The sequence below is a fragment of the Mizuhopecten yessoensis genome, unplaced genomic scaffold (assembly GCF_002113885.1).
Source record: "Mizuhopecten yessoensis strain PY_sf001 unplaced genomic scaffold, ASM211388v2 scaffold9409, whole genome shotgun sequence".
Lineage (NCBI taxonomy): Eukaryota > Metazoa > Mollusca > Bivalvia > Pectinida > Pectinidae > Mizuhopecten > Mizuhopecten yessoensis.
In genome coordinates, this window is record NW_018408033.1 from 513699 (window position 1) to 532866 (window position 19168).

The following is a 19168-nucleotide window of genomic DNA, read 5'->3' on the forward strand; positions in this document are numbered from 1 at the left end:
TTTTTGAAGATGAATAAAATTTCTTTTCGAAAATACGTAAATTGAAAATATATAGGTTTGCCTATATACCATTAAGTACATAAATTAATGAAGACATTATGGCATTGTTAAGTTATATAACAGTAAAAACCGTCTTTTTACGGGACCTGCCAAAACGTAATTTGAACATGACAACTGAATTCAGCGGTTTCAAGCACTCCAGTAATACGTGTATGCTTAGGGATCTACTTGACCATTGACCTCTTATATTTACAATGGTATAGATACTACAGGACTCTGAATACATTTTATATTATGATTTATATTTCACATAGCTTTCAAAAACTCCTATTCTCGCTGAAGAATCTTAACCTATTACACTTAATTTACCTGCGCTGAACATATTTTTGCTGAATAAATATACGAATGGTGACATATAAAAATGTATTTACTCTGACGATATTTCTATTTACCACTTAAATCAATTACGCTAAATGCATCTACGCTGATTATGACAATGACGGGATCTACGAAAGCCTTTATGCTGTCTTCCCTATTATGCTATTAAGCTGAATGCTTCTTCTACGCTGCTTGGAATACATTTATCTACATTGCTAACGCACTCTAATAAGAATCAGCTAATAAGAACGAATAACATTACCCTAGATAAATGTACCCGAAATGTATAAATGATTACTTTATTATTCGCTGATAGTATTTCACGTATCACAGTGAATATATTTCCAATTATTAGGATTACTGTGTCTTGATGGATCAAACTAAATGTGTCTCTTGCTTAAACTGATCATATCTTCATAATTTAGCTGAGTGTATCTACATAGTATGTATCAATGATGTATGTATCTACGCAAATTACCCGAATATATCTACTTGTATTGTGATTTTCAAACGGGATGTTCATACACCGATGTATGCTGTTATGTTTATAATGTCCCTACGTAAATTACGCTGAATGCATCTACGCTGAAAATATCTTAGCTGATTACACTGACTGTATCTTATTTTGTGTCAGTGAATGCACTTGGCTTATCAAGTTGAATGTAGATGCACATGCTCTTGGGTTTGGATCAGAGAAATAATTGCATGGTTATTTTGAAGTAAAGGAAAGTTTGTCTTTTCAGTTTTGTCTTTGCCTTTTGCCTTTTACATTGTATCATGCCATTTCCCTCAGTTCCTGTTGTCGTTTAGTGAATAGGTTGTAAAGTTTGAAGCCCATTATGTTGAAGTCTTTATAGCTTTTGCCCCTGCGTGTTGACGCACTGTTATATATTGTCCTTGTGTGTTGACGCTCTTTTATGTATTGTCCTTGTGTGTTGACGCTCCATGACTCTTCCTCCTTATGTGTCGACGCTGTGGTCTAGATTTTCTCTGGCTAATGTTGTATTTTCGTTTGGTCAATGGTAATGACTAACAATGTTGTATTAATGCCTCGGTATAATTACAGGCGCATACTGTTACTCCTTGCAATGTGTAAGCCTGGGCTAGGGCGTATATCTGCTACCGAAGGATCACCCAAAACTGTATATTTAACGCAAACAATAGATAAGCTATTTTCTATTTTTGTTTTGCCCGCAGAGGGACTACCGGACCAACTATGGACCAATTACGAGACATTTGTCTTGAACAACAGAAGCGGTCTTTATTTTGGTGCGGCATTATTTGCACTTGGATTCACAACTGTCATTATCACAGGATTTGTGTCCTTATGCCGAAGGTAGTTATATTTTAATTAATTATTACTATTGGCATTAATATATACTCGTTAGAGTAGTCTGTTTTTCAGATACTACATGAGCGGTATTTAATCGAATTTTCACTTATTTTGAATAAAACAGGGCACTGATAAAGCTAGAGCATAGGATATGCATGTTTCTATTCATAAAAACCCATCTGCGATGCTTGCCGTTAAGAATTACGGGAGAAAAGCCAATTTTTAACATATATATCATGCAATACGCCTTAGTGGTTATATCAATCGTCTGGTAGTCATCTCGTGTCTGTAGCCTTCATTGTGGGACAATGTAAAAACAATAATTGAACAGGATAAATATCATTTCTATTTACATTAATAATCATTGTTTGAAATGTATTATTCAACATTTCATGAATATTTGAAGGAAGATTAAAACGTTTCAACTTTGATCTAGGTCATTTATTGGGAAACAAAACTGTATAGCCCTTTAAACCATTAATATACATGACAAATACTGGGGCATGGTCGTTTATGCGGAACAACCGGTTTGACCGTCTTTAAATGTAACATTTTCGGATATAAAACCTGGCGGACCTGCAAATGTTTATGCAGGCCTTACAAGCTTTGTTAAGGCTCGCCTGAAAGCAGCATCAGGTTACTAGGTCCGACCCTATTTACACCGTCGGAAACCCACGTTCGATTTCACTATCGTTTATCGACCGTCGATAAACGCTAGTACAACGGAACGTGGGTTTCTGACGATGCCCTTTTTAACAAGCGAACAACTGTGGTCCAACCGGTCCGGCCGTTTAAACGATAAACGGCCCTGGTATCACTCGTCTGGTATAACTGTGAAATCAGATATAACCACACGAGACTATTACACTGTTTTGGTTATTCAGAAGAAGTTGCTTAGTGTTTAGTAAAATTTACCCATGTGGTGTTGAAAGTTTATCATGGTCACTCATTGTAAAAACTTAATGACCTTTCACTTCAGTATGCTAAATATCTCTTGATTATTCAAATTAGGTTCTTATATTTTAAGATTTAAACGCTATGACCTAAACCTGTGGCTAAGAAAAAACAATTTATTTCGTCGCGAACGATACAGTCAATACGCCGATATTGATAACTGCGCACACTATATGTTGAATCATATGATTTATCCACGTTTGTTAGTGGCTTATAGCAAGAGGCCCATGGGCCTAAACGGTCACCTGAGAAAATTATAAAGTCCTCAAATTGAAGAATGTTCTTTTTTTCAAATTGGCGCAGAGTTACTTGGAGAAAGGGCATACACCCATACTTACCTGGAGACCAGGCATACACATGCTGTATAGATGAATTACATAGATGAATGAACAAAGGAAGTTGTAAATGTCCTAGCAAATCACAAACCATGATGGGCATCTGGAATTTTACAATCAGCATTAAAAGTGACAAACTTGGTCAAAACCTCATTAGGAACACTTCTGCTAAGTTAGAAGTCAATCGCCGTAGCCTTTCTTGAGAGGAAGTAAAACAAAATCAATGAGAGGTCAGAGTGACCATCTTGGATTTTCTGTTCGACACAAAAAGTCAGAACACTTTTTCGTAACCTCTTAAGGAACATTTGTACAAATAAAGAAGTGAATTGCTGCAAATAATCTTGAGAAGTCGAAAATTTCTCATCTCAGCAAGCTCAAGTCCCATAGTCTCCAATAGAAATTAAAATTTCAAAGTACCATAACTCTGCCAGTTACTGTCTGATTGAGAACACTTGCGATCTTGTTAGAAATGTTATTATTATAAAGCAGAATAGCAACATTTATTGAAATTCACGACGACAGACGAAGACTGATGGCAATAGGTCACCGTGACCTATGGTCAGGTGACTTAAAAATATCAGCAAATTGAAATTGTCAGCGTGGATTTTTCAAGGATATTAACGAAGGTCAAAAGCAAATATAAACGATGAATCTGTATAATGAGAAACTTTCGCACTTTCATGGTGAAGATACCAAACCATATTTATTGGCCATGCTTATTATAAAGCCTCTGACTTAATGCTAGATATCTACTCACTTTTTTGCTAAGGATCACCTATATTTTGAAAAAAAATCAAAATGTTAGAAAGGATATTATGTTTTCCTTCCTAACTGTTTTGGGCGAATATGTAAGCCGTCCAAAGCGTCCTGTGTGGGTGTGTTCAGTCAACCATCAAAGCGCGTACGAGCGTTTCCAAGGGTACAACCCTTTCAAAAGCTAAGATAGGCTAAGGAAGGCGTTTTTCAAATTGTCAAGGAAATCAAATTGATGAATATTCTTTTCGTGTTTTTGTTTTGATATGGCACAAAGACGAACCAGACAACGATTAAAATGACTGAATGAATAGGGGCATCGGTATGCTGCAAGCTAGCATATTTCAATGTCAGGTTGCAGCAGACATTTGGGTGTCTCAACGTGTGGTGGCAAGAATACATGTGGAATCGTTTCCAAGCTAACGGAAACCCTTCCAGAAGTCTTACTGGAGTTCGTTCTAGGGCTACACCGTAGAGCCGATACTGATTTTTGCTCATACAGGCACGGCGTCACTGGTTCCAGACTGCCACAGCTTTACGAAATGACCTTCTTAATGTTTCTGGTACCCAGATAACCACTCAGACAGTTAGGAACCGTCTTCATGACGCTGGTTTAAGGACACGTAGACCAGCAATGCGAGTTCCCTTAACTGCCCACCATGTAAGGGACCGATTATATTGGGCCAAAGCTCACAGCACTTGGACTCTTCATGAATGGGAGCCGGTTCTTTTTACTGACGAGTCCAGATTCTGTCTCGACTTCACCGACAGGCGTGCTGGAGTATGGAGACAATATGGGGAGAGGTTCCAGGCAGGTAACGTTGTGGAACATGACCGATATGGCGGAGGTTTAGTGATGGTATGGGGAGGCATAAGCCTTCGTTGGAAAACTAACCTCCATTTCTTCCATAATGGTACCGTTACGACCCGGATTCCCTGCGATGAGATACTTGATGCATATGTCAGACCCTACGCTGGCGCTATCGGTCCTTACGGACAATAATGCTAGGCCTCATAGAGCAAGGGCGAATGAGCAGTATATACAGCAAGAGACTATTCAACGAATGAATTGGCTAGCCTGCTCGCCGGATCTTAATTCCATCGAGCATATGTGAGACATGCTGCAGAAAGCTCTCTCTGCCAGAAATGTTCAGCCAAGAACGCTCCAGGAGCTTGGAACAGCTTTGGTAGCTGCGTGGAACGCTATCCCACAAAACCGGACACGCGATCTCATTCGGGGCATGCGCAGACGTTGTGAAGCTGTAATTTTAATGGTAATCCTTTTCCTGTAGCTCATTATCCGACTGTAATTATGATTTTTGGAAATTTTGCATGCTGATGAATTAAAAGAACATCATTTTTTCAAAATTAATCTCAATGTAAACCAAATAAAATATTTATTTTCACATATGCCCCAAAATAAAAGTGATCCTTAGCAAAATGTGAGTAGTATATATATTTTAACAACGAGAACCTATGCACTTGGTATATTATTTCGCATTCAATATTTTGACTGCAAACTAATAGGATCTATCATTCCTGTGTGATTCTAGTATTGAGATAGAAATCGCAACCCGGGAGTAAGATATTTTAAGCTTTGCATGAAGTTTCGGCGAATGTTATACATCATCAAACGATTCTTGCATTTCCTTCACATTATCTTATCGCAGAACATCCTACAACTGTAAACCCAATGCACTGATCTTTCATAAAGGTGCAAAAAATATGTGACAAAGCATTGCATTAAGTCATGACACAATGGTGATATTTTCAGGGTAAGAGCGCGTGTGAGCTTCCTTCCCTAGGTAGGGGTTAGACATGTTAACTTTTTCCCTTACAAAAACGGGCATGCATCTGTGAAGTTTATTTAGTTTGAATAAAGCACCTTTGCAGTGTGATAAACATTCATTGATTATCGTGTTTTTTTTTCAACAGGACTTGTGGTGGTAATGCCAGTACTAAAAAGCTTTCTGATAATCCCAGAAGTTCTATAGACAACCCACTCTACATCTCGAGTCGAGAGTGCGCCATCTCCAGAGAACAGCTAGTCGCGGCTGAAGACGGTTTTGAAGACGGTCATCAGATTGTTGATACAATAGAATCCGCGGAACTAAATGAAGAGCCGACAGTGATATACGAAAATGAACAGTTTTTCCATACAGCAAAACGAACAAAGTCTACTGAAGTGGAAAATGTTATACATCCTGAAGAGGGAGGAAATCGTCGATCTAAATACGCGTACACGCAGGTTATAAAACAGAGTACTGCAAATGCTGAGGAAAAGAAGGGTAAAGGACATGCAAGTGACATTGACAAGAGGACCAAAGACATAAAGTAGGATGGATATTCCAAAGTGATCAAGAAAAAAATCAGCAATTAGAACCAAACGAATTCACATATAAACTTGAAATAGATGATATTCCCCAGGTTCACAAATGAACTTCGAAGATAGAAAGACAAGTAAAACAACAGCTAGCAAACAGGACAAAAGAAGTCATGTTATAGAAAGTGGGGATATACATACAGATTTGCCAGCAGATTACCAGGTAGCCGCTGTATTTAACACAGTGAACGGATAGTATAACGAAGGGGAGTATATGAACGTTACAGCTCCCACAATTTCAATCTTCGGGGACGAGTTTTACTTGGATATGACGCACAAAGAAAAGGACCCCAATGTTTACATCAACTGCACTACCACACCCAAAAAATATAGACAGCACCTGTTCGTATTATCCGGTTGATGAAGTTAGCCAATACATCCGATACCCCATTTCCCACCTATAATGTTTTTGTGTACAAGACAGTTTATGAGTTAAACGATATGACGTACAAAAGCTTTTTGCAGTCAAATCTGTATTGTTGTCTTTTAATGCAGTTTCTCATTACGTTTAATCACTACAATTGGGAACATTAAATTTAGTCACTGAACTCAGGTAGTCTTGTCAGGGTGGTGGTGGTACAACAGCGTTAATCGTACTTCAAACCTGTTAAAATATTGATTTTGAAAGTGATTTTTGGCCATTTAACCTTACCTGATGACCACCAAAGTAAAACTTAATTATAGAATAAGATATAATATATTTTGTTGGGGGATTGTTTGCCTATCACTTTTGATGAAATAAATAAGTCTGTCGCTATGACCACCCGAGTGACAATAGCGACTACCGCGAGACAATCACTATTGACCAGTCCCTGAGGGCATCTTCTCTCGAAAGCAGTTACCGGGTGTAAGGTTCAGGATTAACTCATTTCTTTTGACGTTTTTATGTACCTTTGCAATTAGAAGTTTACATTACTTTCAGTATGTAATTTCATGTACATTACAAACAAAATGCAAAATTATTATTATTATTGCATCAACGCATGGGTCGATTAAAGCATTTTAATTAACGTTAATAGTAATGTTTATATGACACCTTATTGAACATAATGTATATGATATTTATAAAAAAAATAGCAAAGGAGATATCTTCAAAGTTCCAACCGTTTCGGATGCAGAACAATTTGTATAGTGAAAAAATCCACATGAGTCCTATGTGACATTCTTACATTTGGAGACATTTTATCCTCCGCTGTGTCCATTTTAAAAAAGTTTTTTTCATGAACATGCTTATTCCTTATATTTTCATACTATGCACAAACTATTAGTCGACCTGACGTCTACTCATCAATTTTACGGCGGCTGTTTTTAAAGAGTGACTTATGAAAAAACCTAACTGTCCGGAATTTTTCTAATCAACAATAATCTATTCCGTTTTCGTTTACGTATCCTAGTTGAAACGTTTTAGGTGGCATGGAAATATTCCACGATAAAACGAACGCACTTGGACATTACTATAGGCAGAGCAAAAAATAATGCACTATTTCAGAGAAAAACAAACAATATATAAATAATAATATGTCATGTTTTCACGCGTCTACTTAATTATATAACGTATCTTAAAATCTACATGTAGCTTGACCTTGTTTCATAAAAGAATAACGCAAACTAGCAATAGCCAACTCTAGGTTCAACCGTTTCAATTGGTTGAACCGGAGACGCGAAAGGGGCCTCAGTAACTCCAATTGCACTCACAAAAAAACGGTATTTTGACCAATTGAAACCGAGGTCTCTACTGACGGAATGTAACAGCTGAAGATGATAATAATCTATTGATGAATTTGAGGTATGTGTTGTGTTTTAACAGATTTATGCTGTCAGCACCTCAAAACTTACGTTGACGTCTGTGTCGGAGAATTCCACGTTTTCATCTAGTAATGCGCTTTGGCCGAAACACTAGACATCTAGGTCTTATCTGTCAAAATGTGTTAAATCTATAACGACACATGACCGATAGGTCATTTTTTGACGATAATAAATAGTTAATGTGACTGTACAATGTCCATTTTATGCATGCAATTGATATTTCTTCACATCCGTTGAATACACAAAGGATTTGTTTTAGGTCATATGCGTCGATCGTTATATTATATGTACTGTACAGAACTAGGCCTGATAATATGACTGACGGTTTCATAACCAAGTACTAGCCACGTCTGTCAATACACCCATATAGTTTATCCGCAATTGCTTTGCATGTTTACATGAATAGGCACAGTGAATCAATGTACATGTACATGACTGTACGATACACAGTGTCTGTGGATAAGACATATCATCTTATCATCAGCTCTTTGGTACTGTACCAATTTGTCGTTAAAATGTTCAAAATATGTATTATTGTTAAGAGAATATATCTGTAACAGGAGAACGTTTTATTTTTCTTGTTTACAAGACTAGGCATGAGGCCATTACATTGGTAGTGTATGTAATTAACACGCTGAACTAGATGTTAACAGTTTTTTAAAGCAGCGCGCACAAAACGGAAATCTTCAGCATCTGAGGCTTGTCGCGGTTGGAACAAACACACTTCAATGAACAATTAAAACGCCATATCAGTGCATGTGTAAAAAGAATGGCTGAGGACAGTCACATGGACCAAGTGTGTGACAGACCGATGTCACTCAACGAGTTAAAATGTGCGCTGCGTCGCATAAATAATGGTAACGTTGGTGGCCAGGATGGTGTAGTTATTGAGCATCTAACATTCGCGGGTGACAAACTCTTAGGTGCTAAAGTGCGCATACATAACGCAATACTGACGAAGGAAATTTACCCGAATAACTTCAAGCTTTGAATAGTCATAACATTATTTACGGTAGGAAAAAAATAGACTGGACATGGTCAATTATAGCGACATCATTAACACCTGTGCTTAACAAAATGCATGAAAAAATATAATATGCATCTTTCTGTCATATGCGAAAACATGACATTCCGTCATCCTCTCTCAGATTTCGAGAACAATGCGGAAGCATATCGGCTGCCTTTATAGTAAGAAAAAATGATAAATAATAAGAAGGCATCAAATGGGCTTCAAAAGAAGCGATACTTACCCAGTACTACAAGGTTTCGGTCAAGGCCGAGTATTGTCAGCTTGGTGCTTTCTAACTATGATAGATGACCTGGCAAATGAACTTGATACAATCGAGAATGGATAAGCGATAAAAGCAATACACGTGTCATGTGTCGTTCTGGCTGCCGACACTTTACTACTCTCCGCTTCGCTAAGATTGTTGCAATGCCAGCTTGATGCGGTATACGACTACTCTGTGTTATGGCGATTACATTATAATTCGGCCAAGAGTTCGTTATTGCAATTCACCACGTATAGCGACAGGCTATGCGTAGATCCAGTATGCACGCTTGGAGATATACGAATTTCGTGGACAACAATTAAAACTACGCTGGCATATCCTTCACCTTAAATCGAGTAACACGATCAAAGATGCTTGAGAGAAAGGTAGAAAAATGCTGAACTCCCTAAAAGGCATAGGAATCCGCCCTGATGGACTCAACCCAATTACAAGCTCATTTACTGTAAAAAGTGTTGTTTCACCCTGCATAGTATACGGATGTGAACTTTGGAACAGTTATAATAAGGCACCAACGAATAAGCTTCGACAAACACAAAGATATGCCAGTAGGCGGTATTTAGGGTGACCAAAAACATCATCAACTGCTATAACAAACAACTCATTCCCTTGGTTTATTGGATATCTGGGGTGAGGTAGAAAGCCGAAAACTAACATTCTTGGAATAAACTTTGTCGTTGAAATATGAACTTTATATGGTAAAGTTGTTTATAACCAGACTATGTGACTTTATATATGGTTCTAAAAGAAATAATATGTATAGTTTCATACCAGATATATTTGACGTGATGCGTAAATTTAATTTATCGTCATTTTTCTTTGAATATTTAGTAGATGCATCTATGGTAAATAAAAATAGTTGTGCAAAATATATAAAAAAAAACGTGTTGTATCTGAGTGGTATCATGCGAAATGGAGAATTGCTTTATATTATAAACAAGAACTTCATATAAATGGAATTATCCATACTAAGAGAGACCCAAATCAACTTCTAACACTTAGCCTAAAGAACTTGAAATATACTTTGGAATTAATTAACTCAATGCAAATGGCATGTACATGGGAACTAGGAAATGTTGTATGCATATTATGCAAAAAGTGTACAAAGGATATAATATTACACATACAATGTCCTAAACTGTTTCAATGTCGTGATAAACTATTGGAAGGAGTTTTAAATGTTATAAACGTGAACGCATACGAAGCTTTTGTTTTTTTAACAGATAAAGACCAAGCGAACTTTCTGCTAGGTGATAAAGGCAAAATTGACCGTACATATAACGAATGGGAACAAATGATGTTGAATGTTGCAAAACATATACCTACAATGATGGTTGAAGTGAACTCGTCAATGTAATTTACTTTTTGCATACATCTATGTGTATATAATAATTGTACAATACGAGTGTGTGTACAATGCTAATGTTCAACTAAAATGTATGTTGTGTTCAGTATTGATAACTAAACTAGTATAAGTATTAATACAATTAAACAATAGAAATTCAAGTCAATGATTATATTTATATTAAGTGCAACTAGATGTTAAGAAATAATATTATTCCAAATGAGTTTTCCATTGAAGGATTCAAATTGTCCCATTTTTCTTAATGTTTACATATGTGTAAATATGTTTATTTACTTTATTGCATTTTGTTCATACATGCATTCATTTCGTTCATAACCACATGTATGTATGACATATGATGAATCTCTAGAAGTATATTTTCATATGTTTATATAATAAACTTATATATTAAGTCTCACTGTATGATTAGAAATGTTTAGTCATTATGTCAAAATAGCGACTAATGTCCATATAATGGGATAAGTTATATGCGATTCAACAATAATTATCAAATAAAAAATATGTTTTATACACTTTTATTTATATTTCACATAGCAGATGTTTCTTACCTGCGTCAACATTATGTTTTATCATCAACAGTTAAATGGGACAATGTCCAGTTGATACATATATACATAAATCCTGTTTTTGTGTAGAATATATTAAAGTAATAGATTAGTATATCAAAAAGTCAAGGAAACACTAGCTTTAAATAAGGATAAAGATGAAAGTTATCATTGCAGTTGGTGAAGTTGCCAATACACAGAGATTAATAATTTTGAAGTTGACGTTGGCTTTAGTTAAATAAAAGTCAACACAAAAACTTTTCATAACAAAATTTGTTTTAACAAGTCATTAACAGTTTTAACGGTTGTATCATTCAGTAATATGAAAAAGAGTCAACCCTTTTGTTTGAGTTTGTGAACATGGAACTTTAAATTTAAACTCCAAGGTAATATTGTTTTGCGTGGATCGCTTTGTTACCATCTGCTTGTATTTTGTCATCATCATGTCTCTTTGTGCAAGCTTGAGAAATCTCATAACAAAAATTGCCTATGAAAGTGAAAATGCCAAAGTATCAAGAACATTCAAAATCAAATAAATATGTTGCAAAATATTTACAAAAATAAGATTTACATGGAGACCCTTGTAAAAATACAAGAGGGGATCCAGAATGATAAACATATCTTGCTTCATCGATGGTACCTACCATGTACATCAGGGTCAAATTCAGGTAATGTCACTTCTTAACATCATGAATTCTGGCAGTGACAAAAAATTACACGGAATACGAATGAACATAATAAAAAAACATCGACCTTTATATCTTTCACAGAAACGGCATATTTCCCTATGAAATCATGACAACCATAACACTTGTCCATAGTCTTTAATAACCTACATCTGTGGTAGCCGTTTATTGTAACCTTGTCAGCCAGCAGTCGACATCTAAAACGAAAATAATGATATTCAAAGTAAAATCTTGAGTACCAAATAAACTACAACATGTTAACACTGAAAGTAGGGGAACAGTTCTCGATAGGAAAGTTGAAGTCGTAAAGATCGCGGAGAGCGGCTGAAGAAGAAGAGTTTTTCTTTAGTGTCCTTGATTTCAGGCCAAGGAGGGTACGTATTATCAATATGTTCAATAATTCGCTTGCTTATTAAAGACAGCATATCGTCGATAAATTTGAATGAGAAATTGAACGATTTGGCAAGGTTTATGTTACCAAACCTGATAAGCTCATCAGTTAATCAATCTTCATGTGAAAACAAAAATAAGTCGCCCGAAGCGGCCCATTTTCTTCTCACATGAATGCTTACAATCTACTGGAATATTTAGCCCCCGTACTCTGCAAAGACATTGCCAACCATGAACTCAATCATTCTAACAGTTTTGTCATCCGTTTATTTTATATTTACCATTGCTGTTCTTTCCACAAAATTGCATGCAGAAAAAATACAGCTTTATATAGGTATATCGTCTTTTTTGAAAGGAAAGTTCCTATAATAGAAGACAGAAAGCGTTCCTTCAATTTGGTATGAATTATGGTAGTTAAAAATGGACATATATTCAAAAGCTTTGATAAACGAAATATCTTTAAAAGGATGTTAAAGATTGACAAAAAGTGCTTTGAATTTCTTTAAATCCACAGGCATGTATGACAAATTCGCCGGTTGTCAAAAGTTTTAAAAGTTTTGAATTGAAATTCTGCTTGTTGAGTGCATAGGAAATATTTCACAGGTAACCCGGCAAGACCAGATCACAGGACAGACATTATCACAGTGACATATAAACTGAAACCCACAGTAAGAACTTGCATAAATATATATGAAACGTGTCCATTTCCGAATAAAAAAAGAAAACAGGAACACAGAAAGGTTTTAGCTAAAGCTCGTTTATTATTGTAAATCTTTACATAGAGAATGAACCTGTTTATACCTCTTTAAGATTTTTGTTTTATTTTTGCTTAATCTACTCGTCTCCCCGGAGGTGCATCTAGTTCTGCAGCCGCTCTTGTTTTTCTAACGGCTATTTTACCGCCAAATTCCATCCTACTCCTTGTTTCCGCCGGACCCTCTGCATGTACAGTAGAGTCTAGATCCGACGGGATCCCTTCTGTCAGCATTACCACACACAAGAGACAAGCTAACATCACAGCAACCCCAGCCATGCTTTTCTGAAATTATATAAATCAGCATTTACTAAAGTTATACAACTTTCTATAAGATATGTAAGTCGATTTAGTTGTTTGACATATTAAGTTATTTAGCAACAAGTGGACAAAAATCAAGTAAACAAATCTACATTTACGTCAACAAGCATATGCAAAGTAAATAGACTTAATACAGGTCGACATCATTAATTCTCGTAGTCAACAATTATCAAGTAAATAACGCCACATATATGTTGACAGGTATACATATATTATAGTGACTTGATGATATATAAAACAACATGATTTAAATTTGTCGTATGCAAATTAAATGAGCTTAACTTTAGCAAACATTGTAAAGAAGACGATTTATTCATATTGACATGTTTAATGAAATATCAACAAGTCGGCATAAAACAAATAAATAAATCCACCTATAAATCAACAACTATATACAACTTACAAAGACTTAATAACAAGTCTAGACCCTTATACGCCAACATAAGAATAAGACCATATTATAAAGGTATAGTCGTTTTCTACGTCATTGGCGACATAACGCGATTAAAAAATTGGGATACAATCTAAGTTATGTCTTCAAAAGACCTTTCAGTCGCATAATCAAAATTAGATATTTCACAATGATATCACGACTGAGATTAAAACGCTTTGCCTTAGGCTATAGGCGGGTGGGGATGGGGGACTAGGGAAGATGTATGAAAATAAATACGATTGTAAAATTGAAATGGTTCAGTTTATCCAACGGCTTCGTAGTAAGCCGTCACTTTTGGTCATGTTGTAAGTGAAGGTCGAGATAGGCAAATGGTGAAGACGAGTCTGTAGTGTTCCTGTTTTCAAGTTAAGTAGGATGTGCACGATCAATGTGATGAATAATTGTCTTATCATTTATAGACAGCGTATCGTAGAAATATATGAAAGTGATATGTGAAAGGTTTGTTACAAGTCCTGCTAAATTCATCGACATATGAAAAAAAACTATGACGAGAAAAACAGGGGCACAGTTTGTTCCCATGGAGATGCCAAGCAGTCTGTCGTGAAATTTTTCATCGTTCGATGGGTCGTAAAACGATGCAAAAACAAATCTAAAGAGTTACTTTCAAACTCAACAAAGATATCGTCGACCAGGAACTCATTCATAGGTATTGTATAGATATTGAACCCATTTACTATCTTCTTTAAAAATATACCTAGGTACTTGTAAACAGTGCATGTTGGTTGCAGAAAAACTAGTTGTAAATAGTGAGTTTCCGATTTCCTAGAGAACATCATAATCACTCCATCATATACACAATGTAAAAATAATTCTATGAAATGACTTTAAGTCAGCAAGCCATACCTTTGTCGAACTTTCTTGACAATCTCCATTAACTTCCTTCAGTGCGTTAACAATAATCTGAAGGCAACAGAGTAGACGATATTGAAATAATAGAAGTTTCTATAGATATGATTTATGAAGTTATTGATTCTGATCAACCAGCGTTTACTTTAGGTTTCTTTAGTTTCACCTAGGGATATAAAACTGGACGTAGATTCAGACACATGCGATATTCATCAAGCCCATACATGATGCTGCTTCAAAAGTATACCAAAGCAACTTGACGAACTAGCTTAAAAAATTCGAAAATGTTCAACATCATCAACAATTTTATGAAGCCAGTTAAACCAAATTCGTGAACATCTACATTAAACGAATATAGACAGACAATATAATTGACTAGCTACTTACTCAGAAACGTTGCTACGGGTGTCTCTCTATCGTAGATGTGGTGAATATGTCCATATAATGGGAAGGATATATACAATGAAACAATAATTATCCAATAAAATGTATGTTTTACACACTTTAATTTATATTTTAATATAGCAGACGTTTCTTGCCTTCTTCAATATAACTTTTTCCATCAACTGTTTGATAAGGACAATATCCAGTAGATACATATATAAATAAATCCTGTTCTGATGTTGAATATATAAAAATAATGTATTGATAAATCAAAAAGCCAAGGAAACACTAGCTTGAAATAAGTATTAAGATGTAAGTTAAACTTGTAATTGGTGAAATTGCCGATATACATATATTCATAATTTTGAAATTAACGCTGGATTTTTGACATAATATGTTTCTGGAACCTGCGAAGTTTAAACAAAAAGTAAAAATTCAGACACGGATACCAATCGTCTAATCAGCGTTAACTGAGTAAATGTGGTCCATCTGAAGTAACGAACGTATGTGTGATTGCTTTATCGATTAAAATATTTCACCTCGTTTCATGATGTTGTCTGAAACAGTGGATACAGTCTCATATCGTTATGTCTTCTTAAATATATGATGTTGTGTAAGTCTTATTGTGTATTTTTTTTATCTTATACTGTTTAGTCTAATTATGTCGACATTCAGATTTGATAAAGTCTAAACAAATTTCGTCGACAAAATTCATTTTCAAATATAATTTCGGGAATATTATAACTAATAATACAAAATGTTGCAACATGATCAACATAACATCGGTAACTGAAATTAAACAAGCAATGCGTTTTAGTTATGATTGTATTTTTCTTTTGACACATGACGTAACAAGTCATCCCGATCGTCCGTACTCTTGATTCTGTTGTTAATATTTAGCCTCCAGTTGTCTTTGGCTCCTGTCATGGCGATCAGACGGACGAAGTTCAACGAATTCTCTGGCAGACCTGATCTCTCTAGCCTCTCTGTTACTGAATATTTCCATACTCCACCACGTGTCACTCGAATTCAAGGCATGCTTACTAGATTCCAGATCCCTTGCCATCGCAACATCTGTCAGTATCACGACACACACGAGACAAGCAAGCATCACAGCAGTTCGCGCCATGTTTGTTTTTTGAAAAAATATTAAGAACGATGGACGTTGTTTATGAATATATTCATTTTAAACCCCATTGCTCTGATGAAAAAAAAGAAACTAGTCATAAAATATTATGGCAAAAAAATCCACATCAAGACAAATACCTTACAAAGAGTTTGCGATAAACTTTTTGTATTGTTATCAGTAAGGATTTTTAAGTCTGGATGTATGAAAACATCACTTAAACTGTTGTCTAACAAAGTAGTGTCGAGTAGTGTTAGAAAAGGCATTGTGTCATATGTATGACTTTCATTTAGCCTATGCTTCTGCTGTAGAAAAATGCCAACAACTTGTAAACATGAAGAACAGTTTTAGTTAAGTAATATTGTCGCGTTTGAAATACGCTCAGAGGAAATTAATACAATGTAATGCGAACACTGTGGACACCCATGTTGTGTCGATATATTTACCTGCGATTACGTCACCTTTGAGGCGTGCTCAAGGATAATGCATTTGCATCATTGATTTATATGTGATAATTTTAATTATATTGGTAACATGAAAGTTTATTTCCTATATCAATCCATAGGGGTTTATGATTTCGACATTGAGCAGGACCATTACAACATCAAATACTAATTGCAAATTCTAAAATATAATTCCTTCAGGTTCAAAGAGTTTATATATATATGTATGTGGCAGGACTCTACATAAAGTTGAAAGGTTGTGAACGTGGTCATTAACTGATCCATGGACTTTTATACAAGGTAAGTGAAATATATTTAAGGACTTATAGCAATTTTTACTTGTCATAAATAAAAAATATAGTTATCTTATTAGTTTGTGCGTTTGCCCCTTTCGTTTAATTTGTTGTCATTTTGTATTGCCTGTAGGCTATATCATCATGTGAATGATTAGCAAACCTCGAACGCTTGTGCGTGTCGGACGCCATCTTTTTTGTTATGGAGCGAGATTCTAGTTTTAGTTATCTCCCCTCGCATGTGCTTTTATAGACCCCGGCAGAACGCCTGGCAAAAACAATGTTACACATTAGAATGGTGAAAATATTTGTAGTTAGACAGTAATGGGTACAGGACACAGAGCAAAGGGCACAGGCTACAGCATAAACTATACAGGTTACAGCGTAGTATGTACATGGTATACGAACGGGATACATGATAAGGGTATGGGGTAGGAAATACGGGGTATATGTACAAGGTATGGAGTTCGGGGTACTGTGTATAGGGTAAAGGGTTTGGTTTAATAGGGTTAAACGTCCCATTAACAATTAGGGACGTTCCTGTCTGTATGTGTGCCCCCCCCCCTCCCTTTTTTTAGTAGACAAAGGAGTAAAACCCCGATTACGCATGGTGTCTTACATAAGACGCCAGGCCAATTCTTTTCCGAACTTACAGGATATAGGATACTGTTTACATGATACAGGACAATAGAATCAGAGAAATATGCAAGGGTCCAAAACTCTCATACTTGCCCAATACAATTGTAATGATAACGTTTAATTCACCCCTGCTTTCTAATATCGGAATTTCAGATGGCCGTATGAAAAAAAGGGTTTTATTATGACAGCGGTCGGTATACATGAATGCACTACCATGTGGTCCTTTAATGGGATACCGGCTCTCTATGCAAAGAATGCAAGGGGTCAAATGATCGTTAGAAGTATTTTCCGAGGTGCAAATAGTGAAAATAAATACTGAAAGGCCGAGATAAATGAGCATAGTATTGTTTTGATACGACATAGTGTCTTTTTAGTTACATGCACGTAGACCCGGAAACACATGTGATGCGATAATGAAATATCAATCATGTAAGGTAAACATCAACAGACGATCTTAGGGATGTGTTGCTGCGACCTCTGCAATGTCGAATATGATGCTATTGAGGCCAAAATTTCATAGTGCATCCAAATAGAACAGGGCTATCTACTGACTCTTGCTTATGTGTTTTACTTCCTAAAATGATATTTTTCGCTTTGGTTTGAAAGGATATTGACAGTTCACACGTGTGTTTGCCACGTATTTGGGCCAACATATTGGGAATTACAGTGATATTTCTATATTTACATCTTTTTTCCCTTTGGAAAAAAATCTGTTGTAAATTTTTAAATGTCAAGAGTGAACAAAAATGTTTGAACAAAGATAAGGTCGCAGTGAAATGCCGATGTATATAATCCAAAACAATATTTCATTATTTTTTAATATTTTTTTTGTATTTTACACACATGAACACAACTTTTATTTCCGTGCAGTGTTTTTATGTTTCTGTCATAATAGCAGTATGCTAAGCTTCATCATTTGCTTTAAGTTTCGCATCATTGAAGACGTTGTCCTCTCAGTGTTAAAGTCTCTTTGGGTCCAGTGACATTTTTCTACGTTTCCCTCTCCTTTTTTGATCGTATAATAAATCGTTCAGATAGCAGCATTAAGATAAATCAAGTGAATAGCTACGAACAAAGAACATGGAAGACGTAATGATAAATTTGAAATACCCCAGACTGTCATTATATCGCTGTCCGGGCCGTTATTTTTCCCTCAGCCGTTTGTTTCCACGGCAGCTAACAATCTCGACAGTTAAAAATCCAACAAAAAATACCACCATGTCATTAAGATAGCGATTCGAACTCAAATTTAATAAAGTACGAGGGGAATAAGACCAAATGTCCATGAAGGGTAAACGTCTCCGCTTCATCAATGGCACTTGCCATATAAGGCAAGGTTAAATTCAAGTGATATATAATCATCATAGTGATAACTGATTAAATATTATATGATAATAATGATACTTAGAGGTTCTTATATACCACTTTATCGCAACCTATAAGCTAGTTCTTAGGTCGTCTCAATGCGGTTCACAAATTATTTTCCGTGGTTAATATGGCCTTTTCAATCAGTCAATATCTTTCGCAACTCTCGGAGGAGCATACAGCCAGTGCTGCCATTTCGGTGCTCACATTCAATAATTCTAGCACTGTCCAACCTCGTACTCATTTACAGCTGAGTAGACTGGAACAAGCGGAGTAAAGTGATACAACACAGTACCGTGACGTGACTCGAACCCGCAACCTTTCT

At 35.8% G+C, this 19168-nt stretch overlaps 1 long non-coding RNA gene across 1 annotated transcript; it reads left to right on the top strand.

Annotated features, from left to right (window-relative positions):
* The first annotated feature begins 1578 nt into the window (after positions 1-1578).
* Positions 1579-3071, top strand: LOC110458041. The gene is made up of 2 exons (XR_002463756.1): positions 1579-1714; positions 2971-3071. It is a non-coding gene; the product is annotated as an uncharacterized LOC110458041 (long non-coding RNA).
* The last annotated feature ends 16097 nt before the right edge of the window (positions 3072-19168 follow it).